At 44.4% G+C, this 27,085-nt stretch overlaps 1 protein-coding gene across 6 annotated transcripts in view; it reads left to right on the top strand.

Moving 5' to 3' along the window:
* Positions 1-27,085, top strand: part of LOC138637873 (cholinesterase-like) — a 269,681-nt gene that overhangs the window by 14,829 nt on the left and 227,767 nt on the right. The window contains exon 1 of one of the 6 annotated variants that reach the window (XM_069726829.1): positions 17,317-17,350. The exons of 4 other annotated variants lie outside the window; for them this stretch is intronic. The gene's annotated coding sequence lies outside the window, so the exon portion shown is untranslated. Of the gene's footprint in view, positions 1-17,316; positions 17,373-27,085 lie in introns of those variants that run through there. One more of the 6 variants, XM_069726823.1, reaches the window with a different exon arrangement.

The raw sequence follows: 27,085 nt of genomic DNA, 5'->3' as shown, positions 1-27,085 counted from the left end.
TTTACTGACGATTTACCGTGGATTTACCGCAATGTGTTTGCGGATTCCACCTGCAGTTTTACACCTGCTGATTCCTATTATGGAGTAGGTGTAAACCGCAGCGGAATCCACACAAAGAATTGACATGCTGCAGAATAAACAACGCAGCATTTCCGCACGTTTTTTTCCGTAGCATGGGCACTGCTGATTTTGTTTTCCGTAGGTTTACATTGTACTGGAAACGCATGGAAAGCTGCTGCGAATCCGCAGAAAAATCCGCAGCGTGTGCACATACCCTAAGGGGATTCCACATTACTGGTAGCACAAAGCCTCTGGAAAAGTGAAATGGCTCCTTGACTAGTGTTGAGCGATACCGTCCGATACTTGAAAGTATCGGTATCGGATAGTATCGGCCGATACCCGAAAAATATCGGATATCGCCGATACCGATATCCGATACCAATACAAGTCAATGGGACATCAAGTATCGGAAGGTATTCTCATGGTTCCCAGGGTCTGAAGGAGAGGAAACTCTCCTTCAGGCCCTGGGATCCATAGGGATGTGTAAAATAAAGAATATTGATATGCTCACCTCTCCGGCGGCCCCTGGACATCATGCTGCTAACCGGGAGGCTTCTTTGTTTAAAATGCGCGCCTTTAGGACCTGGGAATGACGTCCCGGCTTCTGATTGGTCGCGTGCCCCATCACGAACGCTATACCACCGACCGACACGGTGACGCAGACGAAGTTGCACACGAGCTACAAGAAGAGGTAATAGATGACCCAGTTCTTGACCCCGATTGGCAGCCATTGGGGGAACAGGGTGCAGGCGGCAGCAGTTCTGAAGCGGAGGAGGAGGGGCCGCAGCAGGCATCAACATCGCAACAGGTTCCATCTGCCGGGCCCGTATCTTGCCCAAAACGCGTGGCAAAGCCAAAACCTGTTGGAGGACAGCGTAGCCATCCGGTTAAAGCTCAGTCTGCAATGCCTGAAAAGGTATCCGATGCTAGAAAGAGTGCAGTCTGGCATTTTTTTAAACAACATCCAATTGATCAGCGCAAAGTCATCTGTCAAAAATGTTCAACTACCTTAAGCAGAGGACAGAATCTGAAAAGTCTCAATACAAGTTGCATGCATAGACATTTAACCACCATGCATTTGCAAGCCTGGACTAACTACCAAACGTCCCTTAAGGTTGTAGCACCCTCGGCCAATGAAGCTAGTCAGCAACGCAACATCCCTTCCGGCAGTGTAGGGCCACCATTTTCCGCACCACCTGCAGTATCTGTGCAGGTTTCTTTGCCAGGCCAAAGCAGTCAGGGTCAGGGAATCACCAGCTTCGTAGTAGGAAACACTGCATCTAGGGCACCGGCGGCAACAATACCATCTCCCACCGTCTCTCAGTCTGCCATGTCCACCGGCACCCCCGCTAGTTCCACGATCTCCAGCTCTCCAGTCCAGCTCACCCTACATGAGACTATGGTTAGAAAAAGGAAGTACTTAGCCTCGCATCCGCGTACACAGGGTTTGAACGCCCACATAGCTAGACTAATCTTGTTAGAGATGATGCCCTACCGGTTAGTTGAAAGCGAAGCTTTCAAAGCCCTGATGGACTACGCTGTACCACGCTACGAGCTACCCAGTCGACACTTTTTTTCCAGAAAAGCCATCCCAGCCCTCCACCAACATGTTAAAGAGCGCATCGTCCATGCACTCAGGCAATCTGTGAGCACAAAGGTGCACCTGACAACAGATGCATGGACCAGTAGGCATGGCCAGGGACGTTACGTGTCCATCACGGCACACTGGGTAAATGTGGTGGATGCAGGGTCCACAGGGGACAGCAAGTTTGGGACAGTTCTGCCTAGCCCACGGTCTAGGAAACAGTTGGCTGTAGCCGTTCGCACCCCCTCCTCCTCCTCTTCGTCCTCCTGCAGAAGCGAGAGCTCGTCCACAGACCGCAGTCGCACAACCACTCCATCCGCAGCTGCCACTGTTGCACACCAGGTCTCCCATTATGGGGCAGCTACTGGCAAACGTCAGCAGGCTGTATTGGCTATGAAGTGTTTGGGCGACAACAGACACACCGCGGAAGTTCTGTCCGAGTTCTTGCAGAAAGAAACGCAGTCGTGGCTGGGCACTGTAGATCTTGAGGCAGGCAAGGTAGTGAGTGATAACGGAAGGAATTTCATGGCTGCCATCTCCCTTTCCCAACTGAAACACATTCCTTGCCTGGCTCACACCTTAAACCTGGTGGTGCAGTGCTTCCTGAAAAGTTATCCGGGGTTATCCGACCTGCTCCTCAAAGTGCGTGGACTTTGCTCACATATCCGCCGTTCGCCCGTACACTCCAGCCGTATGCAGACCTATCAGCGTTCTTTGAACCTTCCCCAGCATCGCCTAATCATAGACGTTGCAACAAGGTGGAACTCAACACTGCACATGCTTCAGAGACTGTGCGAACAGAGGCGGGCTGTTATGTTTTTGTGGGAGGATACACATACACGGGCAGGCAGTAGGATGGCAGACATGGAGTTGTCAGGTGTGCAGTGGTCGAAGATTCAAGACATGTGTCAAGTCCTTCAGTGTTTTGAGGAATGCACACGGCTGGTTAGTGCAGACAACGCCATAATAAGCATGAGCATCCCCCTAATGAGTCTGCTGATGCAAAGTTTGACGCACATAAAGGATCAGGCGTCTGCAGCTGAGGAAGAGGAAAGCCTTGATGACAGTCAGCCATTGTCTGGCCAGGGCAGTGTACAGGACGAGTTAGCGGGCGAAGAGGAGGAGGAGGACGAGGAGGATGATGGGGATGATTATATTTGTAATGAGGAAGCTTTTCCGGGGCCACTGGAAATTGGTGGCGCGGCAAGGCCGGGTTCTGGTTTTTGGAGGGACACAAGTGACGTGGATTTGCCTGAAACTGCCCCTCAACCAAGCACAACCGGAGATTTGAGAACTGGAACTTTGGCCCACATGGCGGATTATGCCTTATGTATCCTCAAAAGGGACACACGCATAACTAAAATGATGAACGATGACGATTACTGGTTGGCCTGCCTCCTTGATCCTCGCTATAAAGGCAAATTGCAAAATATAATGCCACATGAGAACTTGGAACTAATATTAGCAACCAAACAATCAACTCTTGTTGACCGTTTGCTTCTGGCATTCCCTGCACACAGCGCCCGTGATCGTTCTCACACGAGCTGCAGGGGCCAGCAGACCAGAGGAGTTAGAGGGGCAGAAATCAGAAGTGGCGTTGGCCAGAGGGGTTTTCTGACCAGGTTGTGGAGTGATTTTGCTATGACCGCAGACAGGACAGGTACTGCAGCATCAATTCAAAGTGACAGGAGACAACATTTGTCCAGTATGGTTACAAGCTATTTTTCATCCCTTATCGATGTTCTCCCTCAACCGTCATTCCCATTTGATTACTGGGCATCAAAATTAGACACCTGGCCAGAATTGGCAGAATATGCATAGCAGGAGCTTGCTTGCCCGGCAGCTAGTGTCCTATCAGAAAGAGTATTCAGTGCTGCAGGTTCAATACTAACAGAAAAAAGGACTCGTCTGGCTACCCAAAATGTAGATGATCTAACCTTCATTAAAATGAACCACAACTGGATTTCGAAATCTTTTGCCCCACCTTGCCCGGCTGACACCTAGCTTTCCTATGAAAAGGTCTTGCCTGTGGACTATTCTGAATGCCTTTTCCAATCTCGTAATTTTCTGCACCTGATTGTCCAGCATACGACATGTTTACACCTCACTAAATGGCCAAACTCCCCACACGGGGCCGTGGTATCGACACTTGGCGCCAGCACCGGTGAGAGTGCTGTTTGTCTGAAGAGGTGGGTGTGCCCGCTTTTGGTCGACGGCACTGCCACTGGGTCCCTCCTAGTACAATAAAGTGTCTCTGGCGGTGGTGGTGCGCACCCAACGTCAGACACACCGTTGTAATATGAGGGGCCCTGGGCCTGTACCGCCGGCCACAAGACAGTCCCCCCCCCCCAGCTCAAACAGTGCTCTACCACTTGCAAAATTATCTCACAGCTCCACCAATGTTTAGTCTATGCGCTGACATCCTTCAATGCCTGCCACTGACAATACCATTGTATTGACATTTTTGTTATGTTAGGCCTTCGAAGCCTGTCTGCGGTCACTCCTTCCACTATGCCTCCACTGACCACACTACTGCTGCCCGTGTACCCCTGGAACCAATTTAAAATTGCCTACAGCCATGTGTTATTATTTTAGGCCTTCGATGCCTGTCTGCGGTCACTCCTTACAATATGCCTCCACTGACCACACCACTGCTGCCCGTGTACCCCTGGAACCAATTTAAAATTGCCTACAGCCAGCCCAATTATTTTATTTTAGGCCTTCGATGCCTGTCTGCGGTCCGTTCTTTCTACTACTACTACACTGACCAGGCCACTGCTGCCCATGTTCCCCTGGAACCAATTTAAAATTGCCTACAGCCATGTGTTATTATTTTAGGCCTTCGATGCCTGTCTGCGGTCACTCCTTCCACTAGGCCTCCACTGACCACACCACTGCTGCCCGTGTACCCCTGGAACCAATTTAAAATTGCCTACAGCCAGCCCAATTTTTTTATTTTAGGCCTTCGATGCCTGTCTGCGGTCCGTTCTTTCTACTACTACTACACTGACCAGGCCACTGCTGCCCGTGTTCCCCTGGAACCAATTTAAAATTGCCTACAGCCATGTGTTATTATTTTAGGCCTTCGATGCCTGTCTGCGGTCACTCCTTCCACTAGGCCTCCACTGACCACACCACTGCTGCCCGTGTACCCCTGGAACCTATTTATAATTGCATAGAGCATCCTTTTTTTAATAGTAGGCGTACAAAGTCTGTCTGCGGTTCACTATTGAAATTGTCCTCCACTGCCCAGAGCACTGCAGCTTGTGTACTCCTGTAACTTTTTTCTGCTGCAGTGAGCCACATTTTTGGTTTGAGTCCTACTACCTGTGTCTGTCTGCACCACTCAATTCAGCTGTGTTCCTTTGAAAAAAGCTGAGCGTCAATAGTCTTGTTTTCAGCCTCTAGGAATTTTAAAACTGCATTGGGTGTACAACTTTGGTAGGGCCTACTAACGGTGTCTGCCTCCCCAAGGTGTTCCCCAGGTTTCCTCTCCATTGCTTCAATCTTCATGCTCTCGTTTAGTAGTTGTTGGAAACTACGCTGCATTAGGCCTACAAATTGGGTATGGGGTGTAGAGAGATGGTGTGTTACACTCCAAGGTGTTCCCCAGGTTTCCTCTCCATTGCTTCAATCTTCATGCTCTCGTTTAGTAGTTGTTGGAAACTACGCTGCATTAGGCCTACAAATTGGGTATGGGGTGTAGAGAGATGGCGTGTTACACTCCAAGGTGTTCCCCAGGTTTCCTCTCCATTGCTTCAATCTTCATGCTCTCGTTTAGTAGTTGTTGGAAACTACGCTGCATTAGGCCTACAAATTGGGTATGGGGTGTAGAGAGATGGTGTCTTACACTCCAAGGTGTTCCCCAGGTTTCCTCTCCATTGCTTCAATCTTCATGCTCTCGTTTAGTAGTTGTTGGAAACTACGCTGCATTAGGCCTACAAATTGGGTATGGGGTGTAGAGAGATGGTGTGTTACACTCCAAGGTGTTCCCCAGGTTTCCTCTCCATTGCTTCAATCTTCATGCTCTCGTTTAGTAGTTGTTGGAAACTACGCTGCATTAGGCCTACAAATTGGGTATGGGGTGTAGAGAGATGGTGTGTTCCACTCCAAGGTGTTCTCCAGGTTGCCTTTCCTGAGCTTCAATCTTCATGCTCTCGTTTAGTAGTTGTTGGAAACTACGCTGCATTAGGCCTACAAATTGGGTATGGGGTGTAGAGAGATGGTGTGTTCCACTCCAAGGTGTTCTCCAGGTTGCCTTTCCTGAGCTTCAATCTTCATGCTCTCGTTTAGTAGTTGTTGGAAACTACGCTGCATTAGGCCTACAAATTGGGTATGGGGTGTAGAGAGATGGTGTGTTACACTCCAAGGTGTTCCCCAGGTTTCCTCTCCATTGCTTCAATCTTCATGCTCTCGTTTAGTAGTTGTTGGAAACTACGCTGCATTAGGCCTACAAATTGGGTATGGGGTGTAGAGAGATGGTGTGTTACACTCCAAGGTGTTCCCCAGGTTTCCTCTCCAATGCTTCAATCTTCATGCTCTCGTTTAGTAGTTGTTGGAAACTACGCTGCATTAGGCCTACAAATTGGGTATGGGGTGTAGAGAGATGGTGTGTTCCACTCCAAGGTGTTCTCCAGGTTGCCTTTCCTGAGCTTCAATCTTCATGCTCTCGTTTAGTAGTTGTTGGAAACTACGCTGCATTAGGCCTACAAATTGGGTATGGGGTGTAGAGAGATGGTGTGTTCCACTCCAAGGTGTTCCCCAGGTTTCATCGCCATTGCTTCAATCTTCATGCTCTCGTTTAGTAGTTGTTGGAAACTACGCTGCATTAGGCCTACAAATTGGGTATGGGGTGTAGAGAGATGATGTGTTCCACTCCAAGGTGTTCCCCAGGTTTCCTCTCCATTGCTTCGATCTTCATGCTCTCGTTTAGTAGTTGTTGGAAACTACGCTGCATTAGGCCTACAAATTGGGTATGGGGTGTAGAGAGATGGTGTGTTCCACTCCAAGGTGTTCTCCAGGTTGCCTTTCCTGAGCTTCGATCTTCATGCTCTCGTTTAGTAGTTGTTGGAAACTACGCTGCATTAGGCCTACAAATTGGGTATGGGGTGTAGAGAGATGGTGTGTTCCACTCCAAGGTGTTCCCCAGGTTTCCTCGCCATTGCTTCGATCTTCATGCTCTCGTTTAGTAGTTGTTGGAAACTACGCTTCATTAGGCCTACAAATTGGGTATGGGGTGTAGAGAGATGGTGTGTTCCACTCCAAGGTGTTCCCCAGGTTTCCTCTCCATTGCTTCGATCTTCATGCTCTCGTTTAGTAGTTGTAGAAAACTACACTGCATTAGGCCTACAAATTGGGTATGGGGTGTAGAGAGATGGTGTGTTCCACTCCAAGGTGTTCCCCAGGTTTCGTCCACATTGTTTCGGTCTTCCGACTCTCGTTTAGTAGTTGTAGAAAACTACACTGCATTAGGCCTACAAATTGGGTATGGGGTGTAGAGAGACGGTGTGTTACACTCCAAGGTGTTCCCCAGGTTTCGTCCACATTGCTTCGATCTTCCGACTCTCGTTTAGTAGTTGTTGAAAACTACACTGCATTAGGCCTACAAATTGGGTATGGGGTGTAGAGAGATGGTGTGTTACACTCCAAGGTGTTCCCCAGGTTTCCTCGCCATTGCTTCGATCTTCATGCTCTCGTTTAGTAGTTGTTGGAAACTACGCTGCATTAGGCCTACAAATTGGGTATGGGGTGTAGAGAGATGGTGTGTTCCACTCCAAGGTGTTCCCCAGATTTCCTCTCCATTGCTTCGATCTTCATGCTCTCGTTTAGTAGTTGTAGAAAACTACACTGCATTAGGCCTACAAATTGGGTATGGGGTGTAGAGAGATGGTGTGTTACACTCCAAGGTGTTCCCCAGGTTTCGTCCACATTGTTTCGGTCTTCCGACTCTCGTTTAGTAGTTGTAGAAAACTACTCCGCATTAGGCCTACAAATTGGGTATGGGGTGTAGAGAGACGGTGTGTTACACTCCAAGGTGTTCCCCAGGTTTCGTCCACATTGCTTCGATCTTCCGACTCTCGTTTAGTAGTTGTTGAAAACTACACTGCATTAGGCCTACAAATTGGGTATGGGGTGTAGAGAGATGGTGTGTTACACTCCAAGGTGTTCTCCAGGTTGCCTTTCCTGAACTTCTATCTTCAGGCTCTCATTAAATTGTAGTTAAATGGAACAACTGCATTTGGCGTACTAGTTGGTTTGGGGCCTACTATCGGTGTCTGCCACTCCTTGCTGTTCTCCTGGTTTCCTGTCCTGAAATTCCATTTTCAGGCTCTTGTTAAGTAGTTGTTAATGTTAGACTGCATTTGGCCTACTAGTTGGGTTGGGGCCTACTATCGGTGTCTGCCACTCCTTGCTGTTCTCCTCAACTGAACAAAGCTGGGCCGCCTGTTTACTACGTTTGCCAATTTTGAACTGCATGTCGACTACTTACTGATTTGGGCCTACTCTCTGTGTCAGCCTCTCATTCCAGTTGTCCTCCACTGCAATGCCCCCTGGTTAGTCCTGTGTTACCAATTTTGAACTGCATTTAGCCCACTTTATTCTTTGGGCCTATATCTGTGTTTCCTCCTCATCCTGCCCATTGCCCAGCCAGTGATAGATGAGTCTGCTGGTACATTGACCCATAACGCAAAATTCCCCGTGCACGCTAAACAGCAAGATTGTGACCCTGCTGAAAGTCAGGTTCCTCTTCCCGCATACCATACCACCTTACACGGGGACAAAGAGGAAGGTGCAGATGAAAGTGCAGGTTCCTTCATCAGGTGGGGGGAGGAATACTAGTTGGCGACGTCACTGGCACAGGGCCTCTCATAGTACGCAAAAGTGTTGCTGCCGGTGGGAGGCGCCCCCGCCGTGCAAACACACCGCTGTACTTTGAGGGGCCCTGTGCCAGTGCCAATGCCAACGAATGGGCCCCCCCTGCTTGCTCAGGATCACAGCACTTGCAAAGTTGAAATACTTACCTCTCCCTGCTCCACTGCCGTGACGTGGTCCAGATTTACTGGGCCACTAATTACTTGAACCAGCCCTACCCCCCACAACTTTAGCCAAATGACCCCCAATTTCAAATGCCTTCCAATTATTATAAGCTAAATTACGATTGACAAGCTTCTTTAACAAGAATGGATGTTTTTGCCATTAAATGGGCAGTGTAGGTGTTTTCCTGGCCTCCACTCACTGCCGACTATGCTCCCCCATTGACTTGCATTGGGTTTCGTGTTTCGGGCGATACCCGACTTTTCGCGATAATCGGCCGATTCCACTCGACTCGACTTCTAAGATAGTCGGGTTTCGCGAAACACGGCTCGACTCTAAAAAGGTCAAGGTCGCTCAACCCTAGTGATGAGAGGTTGCCTACTTAACAGGTGCGGGTCTCCAGAAGCATGAGCTGGGCATAATGTACTGGTCACTACAACGACAGTTTGCAATTTTGATACAGCAACATCCACTGCTACTTGTTTGTGGTAAACACCCATGGAGTCAAAATCGTCACTACACCTGTAGATAAATTCCCAAAGTGGTATAATTTCCAAAATGGGCTACTTGGGGGAGATTCTACTTTTCTAGCACTTAGGGTCTCTGTATATGAAATCCGCAACTGTTCAAGGAAAATCTGAGCTCCAGAAGGCAAATGCGCTCTATTCCTCCCGAGTCTCTCCTCATGGCTAAGCAGTACTGTACAGCCACATATGGGGTATGTCTACATTCAACAGAGAATGTATGACAAATGTTGGTGCTGTTTTCACCATTTTCCCAGTAAGAAAATGTAAAATTTGGGACTAACACAATTTTGGTGATAAAAATGTAAATTATTTTTTCTTCACTGTTCAATAGGATAAAATTCAGTGACACACCTGTGGTGCCAAAATATTCACTGCACCCCTAGATGATTTCATTGAGAGGTTTAGTTTGTAAAACAGAGTCATTTCTGGTGGGTTGTGCTGTTCTGACACCTCAGCGGCTCTGCCAATGTGACATGGCACCCGCAAACCAGTGCAGCAAAATCTGCACTGTAATAAGGCGCTACTTCCCTTCTGAGCTTTGCACTGTGCCTCAAAAGTAATTTTCAATGACATATGGGCTATAAATGAACTTGGGAGACATTGAAAAACAATTTTTGGGGTACGTTTTCTCCTCTTACTCTTCGAAAATACAAAATTTGAAGCTAAAAAAGATTTTTTTCTGGACATGTGATTTTTTTCATTTTCACGGCTTAATGTTATAACCTTGTGTGAAGCACCTGGAAGCTCAAGGTGTTCAATACACATCTAGGTAAGTTCCCAATGGGGCCTAGTTTCCAAAATGGTGTGACTTATGGGGGGTTTCCACTTTTTAGGCATATCAAGTGCTCTCCAAACACGACATGTCATTCGCTAATTATTCCAGCAAATTTTACATTCAAAAAGTCAAATGGCACTCCTTCCCATCTAAGCCATGTCGTGTGCCCAAACAGTTTTTTTCCTCCACATTTTGGGTATCTGCGCACTCAGGAAGGATAATTTGCACAACAAAGTGTTTAAAGAAATTTCTTCTTTTACCCTTATGAAAATGCAAAATTTGGAGCTAAAAAATTTATTTGGGAAAAATGTGATTTTTTTTATTTTCACTGCTCTACGTTATAAACTTTGGTGAAGCACCTTTAAGTTCAAGGTGTTCAATACACATCTAGATACTGTCCCTAAGAAGTCTAGTTTCCAAAATGGTGTCACTTTTGGGGTGGTTCCCCTGTTTAGGCACATTAGGGACTCTCCAAATTTTTGACATTGCATCCACTAATTATTCCAGTAAATTTTATATTCAAAAAGTCAAATGGCGCTCCTTCCCTTCCAAGCCTCACCGTGCGCCCAGACAGTTGTTTTCCTCCACATTTTGGGTATGTGTGCACTCAGGATAAATTGCACAACAAAATGTATTGATCAATTTCTCCTGTTACCCTTATGAAAATGTAAAATTTGGAGCTAAAAAAGATTTATGTGGGACAAATGTGATTTTTTTATTTTCACATTTCTATGTTATAAACTTCTTTGAAGCGCCTGTGGGTTCAATGTGCTCAATACACATGTAGATCAGTTCCCTAAGGGGTTTAGTTTCCAAAATGGTGTAACTTTTGGGGGGGTGTCAGGAATATGATGAAGTTGATTCTATATTATCATTCACACTGTGGTCTGCTACATCCGTTAGGTCTGTGTAAGACACACACTGCAGCTGAGGCTCCCCCCACAGCCCCTCCTTCTTCTCACTGCTTAGAAAGCTCTTCTTCTCACTCTGCCTGCCTGTGTAATCCTATACTCCTTCACCCATCCCTCAAGAATGCGAGCAGCACCCAGCTCTTGGTCTGAAACCATATGCTTCTTTGTGTATCAGAGCGTTATCCAAGATGGAATAATTTGACCCCAGGTAGGGAGATAGGTGTGAAAGTTACATATTTGGGATGTGCCAGGGCAGAGCAACATGCACAGTGTTTTTCTAATGTCCTGTACCAGCAGAAACTGAGAAATGTAATACTGCTTACCCGAGATACATAGGCAAGTCATGTTTAGACTTATTAGAACGCTACTCTCGAACCAAGATCAATGGTGGTCATGTCATTGTGCCACGAGCTTGCCCCCTGAGTTATGAATTTAAGGAAGTTTTGGTTGCTTAGAAGAGAGAAGTGCTTTCATAACTCAGCCCACTCAGTGATGTCATGACCCAGGGTGGTATAAGATAGTGGAAGCTCATTTTGCACTAGTTCTTGCCAGGGAGCAATCTAAAGAGAGACTCTGTGATTCATTTTGATGTCACCCCTCCCTCAAGCCGAATGGTCAGCCATGATATAAGACAAATGTAAGTTTATTTTCACCTTTAATCCCTTTTATTTTGCAATTGTCTGCACATATTATAATTGTCTCATTTTGGTAATATCTTTTAATACACTTTTGTAAACACTGCCTAATCTTTTGGAGTAAAAGCTATAATGTTTACTAGTCTCGTCCTCCTTGCTCTAAAACGTACCCTAAGACCTCTGAAGTAAATTACGCTACTAATTTGATTGGCTCCTGACCTGTCATTAATCTTAAGTAATAGGAGCTGGTGGCAGTGATGTGTCCTGCGCTGGTGGGTAATGCTGGCAGTGAAGGAACGGGGTTTATAAGTGTTTTGCTCGGCTGTGGCTGGGAATAATTATATCACTCTCACGGCAGTGCTCCCAATAGCCAGCACACGGCTGGCAGCCTTTCTGGCGAATAATTATCAAAGGTGCAGTTCCCTGACTGACCTGAGGGTAAGGGGGGCATCAGAGAGCTGCAAGTTCCAAACCAGCAACTAAAAATCCCCAGTTCATGACATATTGGTGGCAGCAGTGGGATGAGAAAAATATCCCCCCTGTGATTCTTGTGATTTATGACAGAGGGTTTCCACTGTTTAGGCACATTAGGAGCTATCCAAATGCGACATGGCATCCGCTAATTATTCCAGCAAATTTTACATTCAAAAAGTCAAATAGCACTCCTTCCCTTCCAAGCCCTGCCGTGCATCCAAACAGTGGTTTTCCCCCATATATGGGAGTCATTTCTCCTGTTACCCTTATGAAAATGCAAAATATGGAGCTAAAAAAGATTTTTTTGGGAAAAATGTGATTTTTTTATTTCCACGGCTCTACGCTATCACCATATTTTGAGAGCTATATTTTTTTATATTTCGGCCAACAGAGTCATCTGAGGGCTTGTTTTTTGCGTGACAAGCTGACATTTTTATTGGTTCCATTTTTGGGCACATGGCTTTTTTGATTGCTTTCCATTCCAATTTTTGGAGACAGAATGAACAAAAACCAGCAATTCAGGAATTGCTTTTATTTATTTATTTATTTTTTATACCATTCCGCATGTGGTAAAATTGGTAAGGCAGCTTTATTCTTCAGGTCAGCACGATTACAGTGATACCTCATTTATATTTTTTTTATGTTTTGGTGCTTTTACACAATAAAAACTATTTTATAGAAAAATAATTATTTTTGCATCGCTTTATTATGAGAGCTATAACTTTTTTATTTTTCTGCTGATGGAGCTGTATGGTGGCTCAGTTTTTGCGGGACAAGATGATGTTTTTAGTGGTACCATTTCTATTTACATCCGTCTTTTTTATCGCACTTTATTGCACTTTTTGTTTGGTGGTATGATGATAAAGCATTGATTTTTGCCTTGTTTTTTATTTATTTTTTACGGATGCAGCAACACCAAATATGTGTGCTTTTATTGATTTTTTCTATTTACATAAATGTATGTGTTTATTGGTAAAATATTATTTAATTTATTTTTTATTTGGGGAATTTAAAAAAAATATATTTTTACACATTATAATTTTTTTTTTAACTTTACTACATTTTCCCAGAATATGTCCCAGTTATATATCAGTATACAATGTCAGATCACTGATCTTACGCTTAGCACTGCTGAGTATCAGATCAGTGATCTGACAGGCAGGGAAGGAGGCTTCTCATGTCCTGCTCGCAGCAGGTGCTGACAATCCACCTCCCTGCAGGACCCGGAAGGACCCGACGGCCATCTTGGTGCCGGAGGTCTCCAATGAGACCATCAGAATAATGCGATCACATTGCGTTATTCTGATGGAAGCACGCGGGAAGCCCCCTCCCTGCGTTATGCTTCTCTATGCTGCTGTCACTACTGACTGCGGCATCAGAGGGATTAAATGCCCGCGATCGGTGCAGGTACCATCGTGGGCATTGCTAAGTGGTGTCAGCTGTCACATACAGCTGACACCCTCACCCGATCGCTGTGGCACTCAGCATGAGGCCGTGGTGATCGCGGCGCCATACTAGTACTACTCTGATCGGAAATTCACCTCCTGCAGACCAGTACTAGTACTGAGAATGTCGTGAAGGTGCTAAGGAAATTGTGGTTGAGCATGGCTCCATTACTGTCATAACCTATACTTTTAAAAAAAGAAGATATTTCCACTTCCATAGAATCTTTCTGTAGAAGCGCCGATTACCTGCAGCCTTGCTACTAGTAACCCAAATGTGAAAGAGTGATTAAATATACAAAATTACATTTGTGCCAAAATATTCTGACGATATTTCCTTCTGATCTTTATAGATTACCCTAACCATTAGTGACTTTCACTTAGAGGATCATGATGTTTGTGGATTCGATGCTTTATTTATCCAGGATGAGGGCAATATGTATGTCCCATTCTGTGGTGAAAAAAGTATCTTTACCATAACCGCTAATAACAATTATATTATTTTAAATTTTAAAACCGATAGTGACATTCAGTTTAGAGGGTTCCTGGCTACATATACCAGTACTTTTTAGTAAGTATTACCACCTCTACCTTATATTTTCTTGTGCAATTCAGTATTCAATAGCAGTCTCATCATTTGGTAAAGATCTTGATATGGATAAGTCAAATATACTATATTTTGCTATACTATAAGATGCACCACACCATAAAATTCACCCCAAATTTTTTGGGTGAAAAATAAGGCAATTTTTTTTCAATAAAATGGTGCATCTTACAGTACAATTTTTCTGTAGCTTACCAGAGGGTGGAGCGGTTGCTGTGGTATGGGTTCCCAGAACGCCAGGTTACTGTTGCAGGAAGATGGCAGCAGCAGCAGGAATGGGGCGATGGTGTGGGCCTCGAGCTGGGAGGAGGAAGTGTTCGGCTGTGCGAGGCTGCGGCAGGCCCAAGGCTTTAAGAAAATGTTGGTCCCTGCAATTCCTATTATTTTCACTGCAGTGGACTTCGAAAAAAGACCGTCAGAGGCGATGCATGCATAGATTGAGATCTTGGCTCCTTAAATCTCGAGAGGCGAGATCTTGGGAGCCGAGATCTCAATCAGAACATGCGTCGTTTCTAGACAGCCATTTTCCCTAAAGTCCACCGCAGCAAAAATAATAAGAAATGTACTCTGCTGAGATTTTATTATAGCCCAGGGCCCAAAGCAGTTTCACACCGTCGAACACCTCCTCCTCCCAGTTTTGGGCCCATAGTATCGCCCCACTCCTGCCGCCACCACCAGCTTTCTGCAGGAGCGAACCGGCCTCCTGCAGTTAGCTGGTGGTGGCGGCAGGAGGCCACTGCAGATGGTCTCCTCCCCCCGGTAAGCTACATTCAAATTATAAGATGCAGCACCATTTTCCCCAAACAAATTTTGGGGAAAAAAGTGCTTCAGTATAACCCCCTGCTGTAATCTCAGGGTATTATTAGTTATTTATTAGGTAAAATAGCAAAAAGAGCCTCCAGTGAGGGAATGAGCACTACATAGTTCTTATTGAACTCATTGAGTTGTCTATGTAATTTCTGGATCTCTGAGTCAACCACTGAGAGAATGAGAGCTACACAGTTGTTACTCCAATTACTGGGTTGACAATTATTTAAAATTGAGAGTCCTCAGTGGTTGATACCTTTTAATGGCCAACTGAAAAGATGGTAATAAATTGCAAGCTTTCGAGACTGGGTTGACAATGTAATTCCTGGATCTTCTGAGTCCTCTTTGGAAGGAATGAGCATTTTACTGTCTCTAGTGAAATCATTGGTGGTCTATGTTATTCCTGAATTTCTGAGTTCACCGCTCACAGAAGACCATCACACAGTTCAAAATGAAATCATTGGATTGTCATTTTAATTTCAGGATCTTCTGAGTCTAGCAATGAGAAAATGAGCATTGCACATTGGTGTTATTTAATCATTGGGTTTTCTATGTAATTCCATGATTATCTGAATCCTCTTTTGTGAGAGTTGCTCTTTGCTGCTGTTTTACACATTTGTCAATATATATGAAGATCAGCCTTTAGAGCTGGTGCGAATCAATTTGCAGGACCAATCACTGGTCACAGTTACCTTCAGTTGCTAGACAAGAGCCTTAAAAACAGTCTCTTGGCTCCAAGAATCCTTGGCTCTTCCTTTGGTCAACCAGCATAGTGTGACATTACATGTGATTCATGCCACACTACCCCCAGCTAATAGAAATAAAAGCCATGGATTCCAGCACGTTGGACGAGTTCTTTAGGGTTTCCATTTAGTTGTCGCGAATTACAGATGTGGGCGAAAGATCGGGTCTAGTGAATTGACTTGCACCAACTCTGTTAGCCTCCCTACTATTTTAGATACTGAATTAAAACATTAAAAAAAAAACCCCAGAAAAGTCTAGAATAAATTTTCTTTTAAAATGACCTAACGGGTCATTACTGATGATTTATGATTAACTGTATGTTATTTTAGCAAATTTTAATTAAAATTAATTTACAAAATAGAAAATTATTATGTATAACTGAATCTGTTAAATATTTTTTCTGTAGAAAGAAAATCATTCTACTAAAGTTTGTAATTAAATCTTCTGTAAAAATTGTGTTACATTTTACTGATTGATGTTTCCAGAAAACTCCATTGCCACATCTCATAGCTGTTAATAGAAAAGATAATTTAGAATATTCTCTCATCACCATCTCTTCCTTCCCAGAAGCTTAATGTTCACACGTTAGCATAAAATTAAGAAGATGTGAAAGGCTCCATTCAATTTTATGATAACTGAGCAACATGTGCAAACTTGCAGAGACATGTGTGATATTAATCCAAGTGTTGAATAAAAATCGGCAACATAAGTCTATGGGTCCATGAAAAAAAATCAGACAGCATTCAGATGCCATCTAATTGCTTTCCTTATTTCACGGACTGCTAGATAGGAAAATATAGAGAGACTGTATTTTTCTGTTTCTCATCTGAGAAAAACTGATTAAACCTTACCAGACTGATGACCAAAGCTGGCACATTGACCAAACTCTGATGTAACTCGGCTCTGATAAAAAAAATCTTTGGTGAAACTTGGACCGATTCTCTTGCATGAGAAAATCACTGACATTTGAATGCGTCCTAAGTATCAGGTACCCTGTCTGTAAGTAAACCTGTTTCTCTTTTTTTTTTCTTAATTTTTTTATACCTCAATGTTGGAATAAAATATGTGCAAAAACTGGTCTTCTTGCTAAGTCAATTAGAAAAAAGGGGGGCAAAATTGCTAACCTTGATTACATAAACAGAGCTGCCAGACATCTAATAAGTGATATACCTGCAGTCATCGATGGTGCCACAACCCCTACGCGCGTTTCGACGGCATGTCTTCATCAAATAAGAGACCTGTCAATCATCAGCTGCCACACTAGGAAGAGCCGGCCAGAGGCAGCACCGAACTAGTCTAATCTCTGGCTATGGTCCACAGTCAGATCTTCTAACTATAATTTCACTGAAAACTCAGACGTTTAAACCTGGCTGCAATCATGCATTCAGGCTCGGATTCTCATGGTTTAGGTAGCATGAATCAGCTGATGGCTTTAATCTTATCTTACCCTGGAGCATGAACAGGAGAAGCATTGCTTTTAATGAATGATGACTTGCATACTGTTTGCTATAGTTCTTCAAATGATTGCCTTTTCTTCTAGATATCATTTTGTTCCCAGCAGCTGAACCTTTGGCTAGTCCATGAATATGTATATGCCCCCAAGCTGTCTATCCAAGTAGCGCTTCACATGACATATTGATAAATACAATTCATACTTCCCAATCTTTCTCCTGATTTTCTCATGCAGTGAAACAGCGCCTGTTTCACATGCAAGACTAAAACCTTGTGTATTCTTCATTGATAGCAATCTGGTAAGGGGCCAAGTGGAGCACGGTCTGTAAATGGTTATCTTCAACTATGTCTCTAAATATGTTGGGCTATGCTAACTAAGTAGAATTTGTTGAAGGTATTGCATGATTTTTTTGTATGAAATTCTAGAATCTTATTACAGGACCACCACATAGGTTCTTAGGAGATGCTTTATCACTGCAAGATATATGATAAACATTACACATAACTACTCTGGACCAATGTGGTTTATGCTTCTACATGAGACTTATATATTTATTGGACTTTTTATAGTCTCTGAGTAAGATCTTCTGTTTGTGGACAACATACACAGTAAATGTGGATTGTCTCACTTGTGAATAGGTTAACCCAAGGCACTGACATCTGTAAAATGAACACATCATTGTCAGAAGCAATATCTAAGGAAAGAGCAAGCGTATACAATAGTTCTGTATACAATATTGTGAAACTTATAAAGATGTGATGAGCAACAGCTACACAACTACGCCATATCAACTCAATTTTGAAGAATGATTGGGAATATACAGGTGCTTCTCACCAAATTAGAATATCATCAAAAAGTTAAATCATTTCAGTTCTTCAATGCAAAAAAGTGAAACTCATATATTATATAGAGTCATTATAAACAGAGTGATCTATTTCACGTGTTTATTTATGTTAATGTTGATGATTATGGCTTATAGTCAATGAAAACCCAAAAGTAATTTAATTAGAATAATTAATAGTGATGGGCGAGCACTAAAATACTCGGGTGCTCATTGCTAGGGTCGAGCAAATTGGAATGATCGGGTGCTCGACCCGAGCAATGAGCCCAATGCAAGTCTATGGGAAACATGGCGGTCTGCAGAGTGACTAGAAATTGCGGAACAGTTCTCAAATGACATGGGGAAGACCACTGGAAACATTTCTGACTCCCTGGTCACTGCTATGAACAATGTTGTCAGAGTCTTACACCACTTTAAGGGTAGGTGCACACGTACTCTTGAGGTCTGCGGATTTTTCCGCAGCGGTTTTTGAAAACCGCAGGTAAAAGGCACTGCGTTTTACCTGCGGATTTGCTGCAGAATTACCGCAGTTTTACCACCGTTTTTGTGCCGATTCCACTGAGGTTTTACACCTGTGGTTTTCTACTATGGAGCAGGTGTAAAACCGCTGCGGATTCCGCACAAAGAATTGACATGCTGTGGAATGTAAACTGCTGCGTTTTTTCCGCAGCAAAATCCGCAGCGTGTGAACATAGCCTTACAGATTCACAATAAAACATACAAAAACCAAAATGGATTTTCCTGGGAAATATGTTAAAAAACATCCTTTCCAGGGTAATGACTTGTATATAAGACAAAAACAAAAATGCTCCTTCACACCTTGGGATATGTTTACATGTAGCGTTTTTGATGCGTTTTTGAACTTTAGCATTGCTTTCAACCAAGACAAATGCATTCACTGGGAAATGTAATTTTAACATTTTTCAACATTATCTGGTCATGTGGTGTGTGACACATCATCAGACAGATCCTGTTTCAATAATGAAGGAGGGAGTCTAAAAGTCAAAAAGCCTATTTTTATAGGGCCATCAGGTGGCCTTTACTATTCATAAAGGACCAGCAGTCAGCCCTCACTATTCTTAGAGAGCAATCAACCAGCTATGCTTTGATGTTATTAAACAGTTGGTGCTCTATACTGTTATTGTGTACACAGTGAGTGGCAGGGCTGCCTAAAATTTGAACACAACCCAATACCCCTTTGAAGAGACATACAGGAGGATCTCCTGAAAATAATGTTCCTATTATTAGGAAGTGGGTCTCCCATACTGTTTGCCTATGCAGTGAATGTAAGGGCTGCCAAAATTTGGAGGAACTCCATTACCCCTTTGAAGAGATGTAGATAAGGGCCTCATGAAAAAATGTTCCCATTATTAGGAAGTGGGTCTCCCATAGTGTTTGCCTATGCAGTGAATGCAAGGGCTGTCCAAAATTTGGAGGCACTCCAATGTCGCTTTGAAGAGACGTAAAGGAGGGCCTCATGAAAGATGTTCCCATTATTATGAAGTGGGTCTCTCTTAGTGTTTTCCTATGCAATTAATGCAAGGACTGCCAAATATTTGGAGGCACTACAATGCCAATTGGAAGAGACGTGGAGGAGGACCTCATAAAAAAATGTTCCCATTAGAAAGGAGTGGGTCTCCTATACTTGTAATGTCCATGCACTAAGTGTATGGGCTGACACACATTTACCCCTGAGGGGTATACATAAATATAATGTATAACAAATTTTTTTACGGCCATCATAAACACCAATTAAAACAATTATGCGGGTGTTGCGTCACGGACCACGGTCACCCGGGTGATATGGTGGTGGAGGATGAGGATGTGGAGAAAGAGGAGGACAATAGCAAATAGTCAAAATCATTAAGTGTATACCCATGAGTGAATATGAAGAGGTGCATGGAAACAGACCTCCCCAAAAAAAGACTGTAATTGAGTTTATGTTACGCTGCTATCATTCGCTGGTGTAGAGAAGTCTGGCTCAATCCAGCCCTTTTTCATTTTTATAAGAGTCAACCTGTCAGCATTTTCAGTTGACAGGCGGATGTACTTATCAGTTATAATTCAACCAGTGGCACTAAATACCTGCTCTGACAAAACGCTAGCGGCAGGACAGGCCAGGACCTCCAAGGCATAGAGAGCCAGTTCATGCCACATGTCCAGCTGGATACCCAATAATTATAAGGCACAGAGTAATCACGGAGGATGTTTGTACGGTCAGCAAGGTGCTCTCTCAGCATCTTCCCAAACTTTGTACTCCTTGTGAGATTTCCCCACACTTCAGGGCCTCTGCGATGGGAGAGTCTGAGAAAACTGTCCCAGAACTTTGACAGTGTTCCCCTGCCTTTGCTGGATTGGAATTGGGTCTCTCTCGCCTGTACCTTTTGGCTGTCCAACGAACTGTGACCTCTGCCACCAGCGTTTTCAGATGGGATTTTTTTCATAATTCCGCAACAAGGGCCTTCTGGTACTGCCACATTTTAGTAGACCTGTCTGCCTCAAGAATAAGTGATAGAAAGTTCTCCATGTGTGCGCATCAGAAAAATACCTTTTTGCTCTCAATTATAGGCAGCTATTGGTAAGCACGACTGCGCGCCACCATTCCTGGAAAGACACATTCCTATCTTGGATAGGGAGAAAAAGCATTCTTAAAAGTTTAATTGTCCCCAAATTCCTCTATTTCTTTAACATGCTCCCGATCCAGCTCCTCTTCTCCTACCTAACTAAAATTCTCTCTTTATTTTTCAATTATATTTGGCTAAAAGGTAAGCCACGTATTAACTCTAAATCTCTTTGCCTACCAAAGGGCATGGGAGGAATGGGTGCCCCAGATATTGTAAAGTATTACCAAGTAGCTCATATTTCAAGAACGGTCAACTGGTTTAGGAATTCAGAAGACAAACAATGGTCTACTATAGAAGAAGCAATGTCCTCTACCCCATTATGTACCATTTTGCTTGGACAAAACAATGATTCTACTTTAACTAAATTAACAAATATACACACAGTAGCCACAGTTAAAATATGGAAAAAACTCTCTCATGCCTTAGCCCCACCTCTGTCCCCCTTGACTAAAATCACAGACCTACTAGACTCACTCCCCAGTAGTGCTGCTCTTATCCCACTAGAACAGCTATTTAAGGATGGTACATTACTATCTCTACAAAATTTAAACAGAATACCTGGTCTCTCGGGTCTAACATTCCTGCAACATAGCAAACTCTCCTTCCTCTTCCACCATCATTATCGATCGGCTGATCTCAATAGATCTCTAACTCCTTATTAAACTCTGTGTGCCAGAACAAGAGCTCCTACCCAAACTCTCTCAATTATATATCAATCATTACTTAATATAGATACACCATTAAAACACGCTTATCTAACGTGATGGGAGAAAGACATAGGTGTTCCCTTCTCTGTTCCACAGATCAAACATATATACAAGAATTCACACGGTCCTTCCAACTGTGTACGTATCCAAGTAAACTCTAATAAAATCATTACCAGGTGGTATATAACGCCCAAACATTTACAAAGATGGCATCGCACTACAAATGCCGATTATTGGAGATGTGGAGCAGACGAGGGTAACTACATACACATGTGGTGGTCCTACCCAAAGCTTTCCCCTTTATGGAGTGAGATCACATCTCTTATACAGAAGATATTAAGAAAAAGTATCACTTTGAAACTGGAAAATTTATTTTTAAACTTACCACTCTCGCCTAATGATAAGAATGCCTATAAAATGGCTCAATTTATTATGACAGCTGGGAAATCCCTGATCCCATCTTTTTGGAACTCTAAGATAATACCCACATCTAACCAAATATACTCCAAAATCAAACAATTATATCACATAGAAGAACTAGCTGTGAGAGTGAACCATACCATGGTTAATTTGCATAATACTTGGAGGTCCTGGACCCAATTTAGAACTCAGTCGGCATTTATTTATGCATCAATGCCTTAAAGAATAATCATACATACCAAGGGCCAATATACAATATACCTATCCTCTCCCTCCAACCTCTCACCACTCACCCCCCCCTTCTCCTCCCCTTCTACCTAACCGTTATTCTTTACTTATCCCCACCCTCCTTTCTTACCTCTTTCCTCAACTGTATTTTTTAGATCCAATCCTCATTAAAAACGAGTTGAAGGATTCAGCCAACATGTTCAGAATAATTATATATATACAGTGGGGCAAAAAAGTATTTAGTCAGTCAGCAATAGTGCAAGTTCCACCACTTAAAAAGATGAGAGGCGTCTGTAATTTACATCATAGGTAGACCTCAACTATGGAAGACAAACTGAGAAAAAAAAATCCAGAAAATCACATTGTCTGTTTTTTTAACATTTTATTTGCATATTATGGTGGAAAATAAGTATTTGGTCAGAAACAAACTATCAAGATTTCTGGCTCTCACAGACCTGTAACTTCTTCTTTAAGAGTCTCCTCTTTCCTCCACTCATTACCTGTAGTAATGGCACCTGTTTAAACTTGTTATCAGTATAAAAAGACACCTGTGCACACCCTCAAACAGTCTGACTCCAAACTCCAATATGGTGAAGACCAAAGAGCTGTCAAAGGACACCAGAAACAAAATTGTAGCCCTGCACCAGGCTGGGAAGACTGAATCTGCAATACCCAACCAGCTTGGAGGGAAGAAATCAACAGTGGGAGCAATAATTAGAAAATGGAAGAAATACAAGACCACTGATAATCTCCCTCGATCTGGGGCTCCATGCAAAATCCCACCCCGTGGGGTCAGAATGATCACAAGAACGGTGAGCAAAAATCCCAGAACCATGCGGGGGGACCTAGTGAATGAATTGCAGAGAGCTGGGACCAATGTAACAAGGCTTACCATAAGTAACACACTACACCACCATGGACTCAGATCCTGCAGTGCCAGGCGTGTCCCACTGCTTAAGCCAGTACATGTCCGGGCCCGTCTGAAGTTTGCTAGAGAGCATTTGGATGATCCAGAGGAGTTTTGGGAGAATGTCCTATGATGAAACCAAACTGGAACAGTTTGGTAGAAACACAACTTGTTGTGTTTGGAGGAAGAAGAATACTGAGTTGCATCCATCAAACACCATACCTACTGTAAAGCATGGTGGTGGAAACATCATGCTTTGGGGCTGTTTCTCTGCAAAGGGGCCAGGACGACTGATCCGGGTACATGAAAGAATGAATGGGGCCATGTATCGTGAGATTTTGAGTGCAAACCTCCTTCCATCAGCAAGGGCATTGAAGATGAAACGTGGCTGGGTCTTTCAACATGACAATGATCCAAAGCAACCGCCAGGGCAACGAAGGAGTGGCTTCGTAAGAAGCATTTCAAGGTCCTGGAGTGGCCTAGCCAGTCTCCAGATCTCAACCCTATAGAAAACCTTTGGAGGGAGTTGAAAGTCCGTGTTGCCAAGCGAAAAGCCTAAAACATCACTGCTCTAGAGGAGATCTGCATGGAGGAATGGGCCAACATACCAACAACAGTGTGTGGCAACCTTGTGAAGACTTACAGAAAACGTTTGACCTCTGTCATTGCCAACAAAGGATATATTGCAAAGTATTGAGATAAAATTTTGTTTCTGACCAAATACTTATTTTCCACCATAATATGCAAATAAAATGTTAAAAAAACAGACAATGTGATTTTCTGGATTTTTTGTTCTCAGTTTGTCTCCCATAGTTGAGGTCTACCTATGATGTAAATTACAGACGCCTCTCATCTTTTTAAGTGGTGGAACTTGCACTATTGCTGACTGACTAAATACTTTTTTGCCCCACTGTATATAGTTAAATTACGGAGTCAATAAAATATTGTGAATGTGGGTTGATACTACTTAGTATCCCCACTTTTGGCATATTAAATATGCAATGGGGTTTTTTTCTTCTGTGTCTATGGAACCAGGATGGGTAGCAGAAGGTACAAGAGCCAAAGACACTGCCGAGAACCAGCTGATGGTACTGGAACCCGGATGGGTAGCAGAAAGTACAAGAGCCAATGGAACTACCAAGGACCAGCTGACGTTACTGGAACCCGGTTACTAAGCAGGAGGTACCCATGTCAGAAAGCACTACCAAGGATCACCAGGCGTTGGTGGAACTCGGATACCTAGAAGGAGGCACCTAAGCCAAAGGCTCTAGCTGGCGTACTGGAATCCAGGGGGACCAAAGAACCAGCTAATGGTGCTGGAACTCAGATAGGCAGCAGAAGGTCCACATGAAAAAAAAATTGCTAGGCCACAAGCCGGCCGGAGTTACCAAAAACCCACAGTCCTACAGGGGGAGCTTTTCTTATTGGCACTACGGAACCAGCCTTGATTGCCAGTTCCCGCAGTCCACATAGGAAGAACCTAAACTGCAGGCACCATAGAGTTGGCTAACCCGACCGCAACCCGACAGGACAACGTATTAGAGGCAAAGTGACCTTGACACTACCCGGAAACAGCTGGTGTGCTGGAACCAGGCTGGGCAGGAGGGAGTACCCATGCCAAAGACACTTCTGAGCAGCAATTGGTGGTGTTGGAGCCCAGGGATTACAGGAGAAACAGAGTGTAGGCTGAGGCCTAATTGGAGCAAGTTTAAAATCTGTAGTGGTGTCAATGTAGAGGGAGCAGGAGAAATTGCCGCGCACACAGCACTGAACCCCAATAACAGAGGAGCAACTGTTGACTGTGCAGACGGCACATCCAAGCAGCAACTGGCGGTGTTGGAGCCCAGGGTCAATGCTAGAAGCAGAGTGCATTCTGAGGCCTAATTGGAGCTAGTTTAATATCTGTTGTATTCTTAGTGTGGAGAGAGCAGGAGAAATTGCCACACACACAGCAGGTGAGCAGCTGGCGTTACTGGACCCCAATAACAGAGGAGCAACTGTTGACTGTGCAGATGGCACTTCCGAGCAGCAACTGGCGGTGTTGGAGCCCAGGGTCAATGCTAGAAGCAGAGTGTAGGCTGAGGCCTAATTGGAGCAAGTTTAATATCTGTTGTAGTGTGAGAGTGAATGGAGCAGGAGAAATTGCCGCATACACAGCAGGGGGACAGCTGACATTACTGAACCCCAATAACATGGCAGCAAGTGTTGACTGTGCAGACGGCACTTCTGAGCAGCAACTGGCGGTGTTGGAGCCCAGGGAATCCTAGAGAAACAGAGTGTAGGCAGAGGACTAATTTGAGCAAGTTTAATATCTGTTGTACTGTGAGTGTAGACGGAGCAGGAGAAATTGCCGGATACACAGCAGGGAATCAGCTGGTGTTACTGAACCCCAATAACACGGCACCAAGTGTTGACTGTGCAGATGGCACTTCTGAGCAGCAACTGGCAGTGTTGGAGCCCAGGGTCAATGCTAGAAACAGCGTGTAGGCTGAGGCCTAACTGGAGCAAGTTTAATATCTGTTGTAGTGTGAGTGTGGATGGAGCAGGAGAAATTGCCGGATACACAGCAGGGGGACAGCTGACGTTACTGAACCCCAATAACATGGCAGCAAGTGTTGACTGTGCAGACAGCACTTTTGAGCAGCAACTGGCGGTGTTGGAGCCCAGGGATTACAGTTCAGGTGGTAGAAACATGAACACAACAGGAGACCTGGATATTGTTGCCAACCAATTATTTAATCTAGAAGAGGAGTGGCAAATTCCTGCAAGATCCAGGCCTTGATCATTTTCAGAAAAGTAAGCCGGTCAAAGTTATCGGAGTATAGTCGCATGCGACGTTCTGTTAGTACACCACCTCCGGCACTAAAGATGCGTTCCGATAATACACTAGCAGCAGGGCAAGTTAGCACCTCCAATGCATACTGGCTAAGCTCTGGTCATGTATCCAGCTTAAAGACCCAAAAGTTGAAGATGGAAGAGCCGTGTGGGAGTACACTGAGAGGGTAAGACATGTAATCTATCACCATTTGACGGAAATGTTTCCTCCTGTTGACTGGAGCATCTGTGATGGTGTAGACATTTGTGGCGGGCACACAAAACTTTGCCACAGTTGGGCCATACTGGTCTTGCCCTGTGCTGAGGCAAAACTTCTGCTTCCTCATTGTGCAGAGCTTCCTCCACTGCCTCGACACACTGAGCTGCTTTGTAAAGCACCAGCAGCACTGCTCTCGGTTGGAATGGAGAACATGATGGAATGCACCAGTGTGTCTTGGTACTCCCGCTTTTTACGCTCCCGGTTCAGCGGTGTTATGAGGCTTTGTAAGTTGTCCCAGTAGCGAGGATCTAGGAGGGTGTAGACCCAATAATCAGCCGTGTTGAGAATATGGGTGATGCGGCGGTCGTTTCTCAGGCACTGCAGCATGAAATCAACCATGTGCTGCAGACTGCCAACTGGCCAGGAAACGCTGTCCCCTGCTTGAGGCATGATCTCTGCCTGCTCTGCATCACCCCACCCTCGCTCTACATACTGACTACTAGAGCATTGTGTAACTCCCTCCTCTGGACAGATGTCTTCCTCCTCTATTGACTCCTCCTCATCCACGTCACAAAGTGTCCCCTGCCTAGGCCTTTGTGAGGAACCACGTTGCACAGACTGTCCAGAAGCAGATGGCATTTGTGACTCCTCATCCTCCACCTCTTCAACAACCTCCTCGCTTAGCGCTTGCAGTGTTCTTTCAAGCAGGCAGATAAGGGGGATAGTCATGCTGACTAGTGCATAATCTGCACTCGCCATCCACGTGGAATCATTGAAGGCATGTAAAACCTGGCAGATGTCCTTCATAGTGGCCCACTCAGTGGTTGTGAAGTCTGAACGGCGTGCAGTGCGACTTTTTTGCGCCTGATGCAGCTGGTACTCCATTACTGCTGCGTGCTGCTCACACAACCGCTCCAACATATGTAACGTTGAATTCCACCTGGTGGGTAGGTCACATATGATGCGATGTTCCGGAAGGCAGAATTGGCACTGCAGAGCTGCAATGCGCGATCATGCCATGCTGGAACGTCGCAAGTGAGCACACTCTAGGCGGACCTTTGCAGCAGTGCATCAACATGTGGATAGTCCCTCAAAAAACACTGCACGACCAAGTTGAGCACATGTGCTAGACATGGGATGTGGGTGAGGTTGCCTAGGCCCAGAGCTTCCACCAGATTTCGGCCATTGTCACACACTACCATGCCTGGCTGGAGATTCGCTGGCACAAACCACACGTCACTCTCCTGCTTAATGGCATTCCAGAGCTCCTGC

The sequence above is a fragment of the Ranitomeya imitator genome, chromosome 1 (genome assembly GCF_032444005.1).
Source record: "Ranitomeya imitator isolate aRanImi1 chromosome 1, aRanImi1.pri, whole genome shotgun sequence".
Classification (NCBI taxonomy): domain Eukaryota; kingdom Metazoa; phylum Chordata; class Amphibia; order Anura; family Dendrobatidae; genus Ranitomeya; species Ranitomeya imitator.
This window is presented reverse-complemented; position numbering and strand designations above follow the sequence as displayed.